Below are 11,048 nucleotides of genomic sequence, written 5' to 3' on the forward strand. Positions count from 1 at the left end.
TAAAACATAGCATACCAGTATCTCCAGAGTGAATAAGGTGCTATTCGTAAACTATTTCTGACCCGCCTTCGGTCAGGACATAGAAGCATGTAAGCAACGATTTTGATGATCCCAAATGTCTTAGCAATCAGCGGACTATGTGCTTGAACCACAGAACACCATGGGTAGTATTATGAGCTTAAACCATTGCTAGTTGTATCGCTGCCATAATCCAGGAAAATCCATGTCCTCCAGATGAACAGATCTCACTGCTGAGCGCAGACCACTCTCGGTGTACGCCTGTTATCTTCAGTGGCGCTGACTGCTAATAAAATACAAAGGTTTTTGATTTTTTTTTTAAATAGTCCGTTTATGTGTCCCATGCACTGTTAGACAAAGGCCTCCCTGTGATTTCCACAGCTCCCGTTGTTGTGCTATTTCTGGCCAATTAATGATAAAGGTGTCGGTGGTCCCGCCATCTCAGTCTGGGCCTGCCACGTCAGCGCTTGACTCGCGGCATCCACTTGCAAAATCGGAGACATTTGCCCTTGCTTCTACAACTCGACTCAGCGCTATTAAAGCACTAGGAACCAAACCCAGCTCCCAGCACATTCCGATGCGCGTAGCAATTGATTTCCAGCCGCTAACTCACTGGACACTGTTTACAGATTCACGAGCTTGCTCAAGCTGCACAATTATAGTCTTCTACTTACATTCTTGTTAGATTCAGTTATCACTAAATGTATGCTGCTTTCGAAGTGACAGATCTATGTCTTCATGATTTATCGCGCCATTGATGTTGGTGGTGAAAAAATTATTTAAAGATAGCGGCCACCAAAACGTGAAAATGTGTGTCTTTGCCACAACGGAAATTCCGGACCTTTGGGAGGCGTGCGCGGAAGTCAATACGTAGAGGCCCTTTTGAAATGTACGGGGTACACCGAGCGGATGCTGCCCTTGTGTGAATGTGTCATATTGTTAGACTGATACATGATGGTAATTTGGTACTTAATTGTAACTGAGTAGCTAACAGTACCGAAGTGTTCAGTACTACATAATTTTAGGACTAAACGGGACTTAATCGCGTAAACACTTACATATTTGGCCCGACTTTTCGAACATCACCTTTTATGTTCGCGGTCACGGGTAGACACTGTTCAGTAGTAACGTGTCAGTAAAGAAGGGTTATTTTAGGAACTACACAACATCTAAAAGTAGACCTTTTTATTAGGTTTAATAGGTATTGTAGATATTTCGTGATTTATGGCTCTGACCTCTGATGCAATATTGACATACTTTGCATCTTATTCGATGTTTCAGTCACTAAATATGTGTAGAAAACGCGCGTTTTAGTGTTACAAGTACAAATAGGACTTGCCATTTATTCCTCTACTAGTCAATTACATGGCCTGCATACGGCTGTGACGTGACACCACAAAAGAGTATAATTTAGCCAAATTGCCCATTTTGGAGCTCACACAATGGGCCGGCTGACAGAACCATTTTCCATTTAAATCAGTCCCTAACACACGGCCCCTAACACGGAAAGTGGCCGACCCCACTTTCCTTACAAAGGTAGTCCCTGTTCTCTCTACACTAGGTATTAAAGTGAGTGACGCTGACGATGATGGGTGGGGATGGATGGGGTGGGAATTTCACCACCCTTTACCTCTCATGGAAACCGATTGCGGGATATAGGTTCAACTGTGGATGTGGGCCAAAATTATTGTGGATGTGGGCTACGCACATGTCGCAGTGATATCACAATTTTGTTTATTTCTTACGGCATCTACTGGCATTTAAACTTTAGCAGTTTCATGTGCTCTGCCTAGTTCTTTTGGGAGCAGGCGTGAATTTATGTATATGTATGTATGCAATGACATCGTACTTAAAGAAGGCTGCATAAATATCTGACACGATTTAAGACTGTAGAAATAAGATTATGTCAGATATTTTTAGGCCTTCTTTTTGTGCCATGTACTCTTCTATCTTATATTTATAAAAAAAAACTCAGGCGAATCTATAGGTACAATCCAATAGTGTAAACCTACATTCTACAGTTTTAATATCAAGAGAGAAAAAGGGGAACACCATTTATATGGTTTAGCAGTCGTTATTTCCTCCTAAAACCTATTAGGATCCATTAAATAACCTCACTAACCTTTTCATCTACCGAAAACCATTTAAGTAAGTCCCGGTTGTCTCATTATTTCCAGGCATTGTGCCGTTTAGGTCTAGCCTGGCCTAGGCGGGCTAGCTCTAGCCTGAATGGAGATGGGCGATACCTTAATTGACGAAGCCCCGAAACCTTACACCGCTGCATAATAATGGCGTATCATGCCTTATCGATGAGCGTTAAAGCGAAGCTGGTGTTTCATTGAGAACGTCTGACAATTTTGAAAGAATTTTTCAATGTTTTATACATTGTTCGCTATGTCATTAATGCATAAGCATGCATAAGCTAATAGAAATAACCGTGAATCATTTAAAACTCTTACTTGATAGAGATAGAACTGTTGTTTGCATGTCGAATTTTCGGAAGGGTGGTGTCCAGAATGATATCTAAACCTATCTTGTAGCTTCTACTTCTACAAGATGGACATAATATGTTTTTATTTTAATAACTTTTTTAAAGGCTTTGCAATTGTTCAAATGATTTTTTTTTTTTTGCAATGAAGCATATCATTCCGAAGTAACGAGATGAGTTATTATGAAGATTTTGGGTACAAAATCAGTGTCATAGCTCGTAACGTATTAATTTCGTAACTTTGTTACAAGAATAAAATTAAAAGATATTTCTATATCTGCCTCTTAGACAACCGGACCTAATCAGGCCCAATTGACAATCGTAACAAAAGCATTCCACGCTTGTCTTATAATGAAGAGCTTTGCCGTCTCGGGCTCTGTTGGTGAACTATAGGTACTCCAACACACACAGCTAGTGTAATAATTGTATTTACCGCTTTTCCCACTGAAAAGCTGCTTGCAGAGTAAAATATATCATTGCTGGAAATTCCGGAGTTTTCAAAACCTTGTCGATTGAAGCAGTTTGATTCTCAAAAAAATAATAGGCAACGCTCAGCACTCTCAGCAGCCTATCGAATTCCAAGACTAAAGTTGCGTTACAAACTTATTAGTACCTAAAGAGACAAACTTGTCGCCTAATTTTTACAATGAATACGGATCTTAATGCCAGTGAGGATTTGGAAGTAGCAAAGAAAGAATAAATAACTGACGGCATGTTAGACTAGATGAACGGTGACCCATCTTGTAGGTCCCCCTAGACTACTCGTATGCTACTGGGATCAAAACGTCCCCTTATAAAATGAAATACAGTATCATGAAAAACCTGAAACCTGGCCTTAATCCGTATTGGAGTTAATGGGTGGAGTATATACAATATACTAATTAAATCGTCGCCGTTATCGCGCGCGGCGTGCATCTCGCTAACGGCTCACGTGGGGCCTTATTCTGCACCTGAACTTCAGTGCCAAGGCCTTAGAATCTAAGACAGACCGATTTCATTTCATTATCGCTTTCAGAATGGACCTCCATCATAGGCTTAAGGGCTTAAACCTAACAGCTAGATTGGACTCGAATGTAATCAGAAAACATTTATCCGTCACTTCTTCACTTCTCCTTCAGTCTGACATTTCTTACAAATGCTAAACATGTGAGCCTAGTTAAAGGACTCGTTTGTAGATTATCCCATAGAAACAACACTTGTGCGTATTGAACTTAATTATCATTTTTGTTGCAACGCGAATTAGCCGAATCGACAAACGTTAACACTCTAGGTAGACGGCGTAGATGCCGATCGAAACGCAGTCTGGCTCTGTCGCGCCAATACGGAAGGGCAATACATACATACATACATACAATCACGCCTGTGTCCCATGAAGGGGTAGGCAGAGCACATGAAACTACTCAGGTTTCAGTGCCACTCTTGGCAAATAAGGGGTTGAAAGAAAACGAAACTGTGACAGACGTTGCCAGCCTCTCGTCTACGCCACAATTTAACCCATATCCCACAGTCGCCTTCTACGACACCCACGGGAAGAAAGAGGGAGGTGAAATTCTTAACCCGTCACCACACGGGTAACACGGGGAAGGGCAACAAACATAGCTAACGATAAGACGATAAGGATATTATCCTAAGCGTTTATGCATTTGGCTACCTCAGATTCACCTCAGTGTCAATCGACGACTGTCAATTTCTTGTTCATTTTTCGATATACAAAAATTATACATATATGTACTCGTATCTCAATAAATAATAAGTATTAATTACTATATGAAGCACGATTTACAATTTGACGAACACTGTTGATCCATGAATTAGGTACTTACTTCATGGATCAACAGTGTTCGTCAAATTGTAAATCGTGCTTCATAGATGTCATAGTAGAACTGGGCCACTGGGCCTTACATTTGGTATTATATTAGCATTACAACTTTGTTTCCGAACAGCTCACGCGCTCCGGATGCCTGGCCTAGGATGCATTGTTTGCCAGCGCTCAATTTCCTAACGAAACTGCTGCGAGCTTTAACGGTGTTCGCTTTGTATCGCTTTTAATAGGACGCGTGATTGAGATTTTAATAAGGCATTGACTGGCCATTAGAAGCGACGCTACTAGGGGCGCACTTGAAGAACCGCCATTGTAATTTTATATTGAGATTTTTAAGTATAGCCATGGATAGAAGCTTATTACAGGTACCAAATGCTGGGCACAGGCTCTCAAGCTGAGACGAATCTAGTGCATGAAAGGGTTTAGTTAGGCTATAAGTTCCACCGCTTGGCTAATAATTAAAATGTGTTGGGGACTTCAAACAAATTTTCGCAGAATGGGTTCTCGATATTCCTGTACCGAGAGATTGCTACGGTACAAGCAGTTACTTGCCTATAGACGCCTTCAAGGTGACCAGCGCGATGCCGACCATAATAGCGTCTGGCTATAGTGGCAACTTACCCGACCGGGTAGGATCTAGTTCTCTTTGGCTGAGATTCTCTTGAAGGAGGTATTTTCCAGTGGTATTAAATTTTGAAAAATATTCAAAATGTAAGGGAACATCACTACCGACATGGGACATCCCTACGCTCCAAAAATGGCGTCTGTCAGAAGAGAGTCGCATCACGCATACCTTTATAGGTATTTTAGGTTTCCGTACAATAAACTGTATAATTACGTGCTGCTGCTGATCTGGTGTTTAAAAATTCTAATCTAATACAAACTACATACGTTTCAAAATATGTATGTAGTATTTGAAGCTCGAATCCACTCGTTACCAGTTTTTTTAGTAGCCGTTCTTTTATTTAAATAATTATATTAGTGAATCCATTGAGTTATCCCACTGGCGTGTAATAATTAGATAACATTAATTGCTACCATTATCTTGGTATTAGATAAGTCATGTGCGCCATAATTCGCTCCATTGTGCTGCCTAATTAGCATAGCGAGTTGATATGTTCATTGTATGCAATAGTGCACGGGTTGCAATGTCAATTCATCTTTGGTATTTATAACACTTGGATATAATGGTATGGCTATCAATTATAGTATTACTAGGTAGGTACAGTAAACTCCGAAATTGCATGGAGAAATAAGGAATGAATTCATTAATAAAATCGCCATGCACTTTTGCATCTGATTGTACCTATGAAGAGTCCTGCGGGCGGATTTTATTTTCGTAAATTATAAACTGAAATAGATATCATACACGACAGAAGAAACGACCAAGCCCACTGGTGGCCGAGCCATCAGGGATCGAACCCGCATCTTCAACTTCATATTTAAAATATTTTTCATCACACTCGCTCGTAAACGGTGTTATTACATAAAGGCATACTGATACGTAATGATCTATTTTACCGCCCTAGGGCGGTAAAGTGAATACCTTGGCTTTCCACGACCTGTCAAAAAATACAAGATGGCGGACGAATGTTCGAAATGTCAGCGTAGGTATTTCAATACATTTAGTTTAAAATTTGGTTATTACTTCGCGAGTGTGAGTGATCACGAGCGGCGAGCCTTCGGCGTCGGGCTTCAAACAGCCTCTCGTTCGTAATCTTTCACTTTCCGCCCTTAATACACAATCTATACTAATATTATAAATGGGAAAGTGTGTGTGTCTGTCTGTTTGTTTGTCCGTCTTTCACTGCAAAACGGAGCGACGAATCGATTTTTGGGGTGGAGATAGTTGAAGGGATGGAGAGTGACATAGGCTACTTTTTGTCTCTTTCTAACGCGAGCGAAGCCGCGGGCAAAAGCTAATGTACTATAAATGTCCTATAAATAAATAAATAACTACAAATTGAAAATAAATCATAAGTACGATACACTTCAACAGCTTGAGTTAGAATGCATCTCTTCATTTTGGCTAGCGATTTATTGGCACTAACTAATAAATCAGCAATTTGACGTCTTACAACCATAATATGTATAACTAGCGCAGTGCACTTATCATGTCTCTAATCATACATAAACATACGTGTATGCAATTACGACAATAGTCTTGAACCGCTTTGTCTTGGGGTGACGGCGCATATTAGGTTAGAAGCTAATAACTACTACACTTACATAAACCATAAAGAGTACTAGTAAATTGTTTAATAATATTTAAGTACACAACTACGTTAATACCTACGTTTTTCCACGAAAAAGACAATTTTCAACTATCAAAATCGACTTAGTTTTATTGAAGATAAGATGAACATTCATCGCGGGCAAAATCTTGTCATATTAAGGTGCATTCGGGTAATTCCGAATGACAGAAATGCTCGGGTAATACCGAAAGGAGAATCTTGATATGATGGAAATAATGGTGATTTTTGTACGTCTTTCGTAATTAGACGACTCCCGGAATTACCCTAATGCACCTTACCTATAAATTTATAAGTATAGTACCTCAGGCACAAGCTATCATGTAAGGACCTATACGACCTATTTGACGACCGGTCTGGCTCAGTTGATAGGGCCCCTGCCTGCTGAGCCGCGGTTCTGGGTTCGAATCCCGGTAAGGGCATTTATTTGTGTGATGAGCACAGAGATTTATTCCTGAGTCATGGATGTTTTCTATGTATATAAGTATGTATTTATCTATTTAAGTATGTATATCGTCGCTTGGCACCCATTAGTACAAGCTTTGCTTAGTTTGGGGCTAAGTTGAGCTGTGTAAGGTGTCCCCAATATTTATTTATTTATATACCTACACACAACAGGAATAACTAATTCTAAAATAACTTCTTATTGAAATAGTTTAGTAACTGCAAAAACGTCGCAAAAATTTTCAAAGTCTTCTCACGCGCGGAAATAGGGTAATAAAATCGGTACTGGTAGTGGCTAGTTTAACAGGCAGTTCCATTTTTAGTGCTAATAGCATATAAAACTTAGTTTGCGACCGGCTCCAGGACCACTGTAATCCATACTAATATTAGAAATGGTTGTCCGTCTTTCACGACAAAACGGAGCGACGAATTGACGTGATTTACTAAGAAGAGATAGTTGAAGGGATGGAGAGTGACATAGGCTACTTTTGTCTCTTTCTAACCCCCCGCTTCCCTAAAGGGGGGGCGGGTTCCACCCTTTGTATGAAGCATTCCGTAATTTCCGAATTTAACGCGAGCGAAGCCGCTGGCAGAAGCTAGTAATATGTACTTTCCACAGAAAAAGGACGGAAGTCACGCTGGGCGATATGTATTTAATACGCCTGTCGCAAGTTCATGAACCCACACAGCGCATGTAGAAATATTCGCTTAGATAACAATCTGATATCGTCCTGTCCTTTTCGAACTGATAATCAGTGGACCTCTTTAGTATTAAATACATACATACAATCACGTCTGTATCCCATGAAGGGGTAGACAGAGCACATGAAACTACTCAAGTTTCAGTGCCACCTTTGGCAAATAAGGGGTTGAAAGAAAACGAAACTGTGACATTGCAGTGACAGGTTGCCAGCCTCTCGCCTACGCCACAATTTAACCCATATCCATATCCCACAGTCGCCTTCTACGACACCCACGGGAAGAAAGGGGGTGGTGAAATTCTTAACCCGTCACCAGCACACGGGCACGTATGAAATGTATTAATTTATATTTTTTAATATGTCTAAACATTGTAGTATCGATAGCAAACCTAATACGCAATTAATTTGCAAGCGCTTTCATCCCAAGATAGTAATCGCAAGCAGGAGATAGATGGCACAGTCAGATATAGTAAATGCATGTTTATTTCCATCCACTAAGTTAATATTCTACAGAAGCCTTAATTAACCGTTTGGTCAGCAAGTTTGTAAAGACTGAGCCACACTGCGCTGCGTGGAGCAGACTGATTGGAGCTAAACTTTCATTTATTTATCCATAATCCATAATCCATACTAATATTATACATGGGAAAGTGTGTGTGTCTGTTTGTTTGTCCGTCTTTCACGGCAAGACGGAGCGACGAATTGACGTGATTTTTTAAGTGGAGATAGTTGAAGGGATGGAGAGTGACATAGGCTACTTTTGTCTCTTTCTAACGCGAACGAAGCCGCAGGCAAAAGCTAGTAATATTATAAATGGGAAAGTGTGTGTGTCTGTTTGTTTGTCTGTCTTTCACGGCAAAATGGAGGGACGAATTGACGTGATTTTTAAAGTAGAGATAGTTGAAGGGATGGAGAGTGACATAGGCTACTTTTTGTCTCTTTCTAACGCGAGCGAAGCCGCGGGCAAAACTAGTTTAAAGTATATTCAACATAAGAGTTTACACCGCCTCACCTCCAACCCTTCCATGTGTTGCCCATGGATCGCGTACCATCAGGCAACCTGGCCGCTCGTTTGAATTTTTTGTCATAAAAAGAAATCCCAAGAATGAAATCTACAAAAGACATTACGCGAAAAATACAGATAATTCACTGTGTAATGTAGTGACGAATCGGCCAAGCCACGTATTTTGACCAAATAATTGAATATGATTATGAAGGGTTTTAGAATTAAAAACTTGGCTCTACATAAAATCTCTTTACTAATTTACAGATGAGCTTCGTGATCTCGTAGGCCACTTTATATGAAAGTGTTTTTGATAGGATTTATAATATGTACTTGTCGCGCGACCGTCGTCTTCGCGTCGCATCGCATTGCCTACCATCGATAGTTCATAGATGTGGCCCACCTAAGACAAGACCCACTCCCATAGAGATCGAACATTTGATTTCGTCGCGCCGCGTCGCGTCGCATCGCCGTCGCGCGACCGTCATCCACGCAAACCACGGCGTTAGTGTGTACGTACTACCCAGCCGCGAATTATTCGCCCGCGCCGCGCTCGCGTCTTCTCGCTGTTGACTCAGCCTTAGCATGCAGTAATAGCGAAATATTAGCAGACGGTTATTTGTACCTGTAACCTGTTATTAGTGGACAGCTATACGATAATTTGTTTGAGCATGTTTCTTGCATTCAATATGCGAGTTATTGCAGAGGTGTGGGCTTTCTAAATTTTTCAATATGAATATAATTTTGTTTTTAAAAAATTGTATAAAACTGTGAGCAAAAATAAAGGTTATATATAGTAAAAAGATATAGAATTAGTTACAAAATAAGAAGTCATAGGTAAACTTAACAGTTAGGTCTTATTTTTAAATTCGCAGTCGCAGGTTCGAGTCCTGCCGGAGGTGTGAATTTTTCCATTTTTCCTATAATTTAAAAATATATAATACCGCTCACAGACGTTTCTGCATGATAAAAAACAAATTTAGTTAGGTCTTATTTTTTACTTGATGATGACATGCCGAACGATGATTTTTTTTAAATAGTAATAGCCCATAGTGTTTTATGGTAACCACTCACTATAGCCTGAGCATTCTTTTTTTGAAGAACTTCACACTATACATCTTCGGGAAAACCAAATCCGGGAGCTCATTCCACAGTCTGAGCATTCTCAGGAGGACATATATTTATCTTGTTTTTTTATTACTTTTTTGGTTACATAATTATGTCAAAATATAGCCAGAATCAATCTTTTCTTTTAAAGTAATAATGCATAAAAAACATTTACTCCACAGATCTTAGCCAACCAAGTCACTTTAATATACTATAACAATATATATAGTACTCCATGTCATATCCGACAACGGCAACCTTTACAACTTTCTCTGATGAGCATGTCTATGGCTCGCTAAACTTAACTTCGTTTTAAATATTTGGTCGCACTGTGCGCAATAAAGCTGCCCCTGGTTGTTATATGTATATGCGTAGGACGGTTTAGGGCGAGACTTCCGTGGAAGGCGCTTTTGGTATAACAATATAGGTAGTAGTAGTAACATTTTTTTATGCATTTATAACTTTTTTTTTTAAAGAATTAGGGACGTTTGGCCAGACACAGGCAGGCTGTCATTCACATGGTGTGTTCATTCAGCCTAAGTTAATTCAGCTAGCTAATAGTTGAGGATTAAACATAAAGAAACTTACCAAGTTTCCCTGCAATCAAGGACTTAACATGGATGGTGACCCATGAATTGAAGAAGTATAGCCAATGAAGGTATATCACACTGTTCAACTTGCACTGGGATTGTGGTAGCCCAGCTGGTATACAAATTTAACACACCATTGAGTCAAAAGCAAAGCCTAGCAAAGCTAGAAAGTTTTAGATGTTGGTTCTTTCCCCGGCAATATTATTCATTAAACATTCATTCTGCTATTGCACAGATACTCACTGTACAATTGTTCGTACATAAACGTTCGTACATCCATTAGTTGTGGACAGGTTTTACCGAAATAACATTGGTATAAATTGTGAGATCCATTAATACTTACCTAACACAAAATATTAGGGGTCTTTAGACTCTTTAGTATAAGATATTGTAAGTGTTCAAGATAAAACATAAGTAATATTCGACAAGAGGACTTGACCAGGGCACATTGACTAAAATTACTAAAAATAAAGTTAGCCCAGTCAACTACGGATATAACCTTAAAAATAAACAAAAAAAACTAAGATATTTTAGAAGCTACACTCACCAAAATTTCGCCAGGAACACTTCAAACACGTTTTATTATAAAACAAAAGTCCACATTCAATTTAATTGTTAGTTAA

General features: G+C 39.6%; 1 protein-coding gene across 1 annotated transcript in view; it reads right to left on the reverse strand.

Moving 5' to 3' along the window:
- LOC125232183 (protein N-terminal asparagine amidohydrolase) overlaps positions 1–11,048 on the reverse strand; it is a 179,084-nt gene extending 168,036 nt beyond the window's left edge. Inside the window, exon 1 of the mRNA XM_048137816.1 lies at positions 10,973–11,048. The gene's annotated coding sequence lies outside the window, so the exon portion shown is untranslated. The remainder of the gene's footprint in view (positions 1–10,972) is intronic.

Source organism: Leguminivora glycinivorella, chromosome 12 (genome assembly GCF_023078275.1).
Source record: "Leguminivora glycinivorella isolate SPB_JAAS2020 chromosome 12, LegGlyc_1.1, whole genome shotgun sequence".
In the NCBI taxonomy this organism is placed as follows: Eukaryota; Metazoa; Arthropoda; class Insecta; order Lepidoptera; family Tortricidae; genus Leguminivora; species Leguminivora glycinivorella.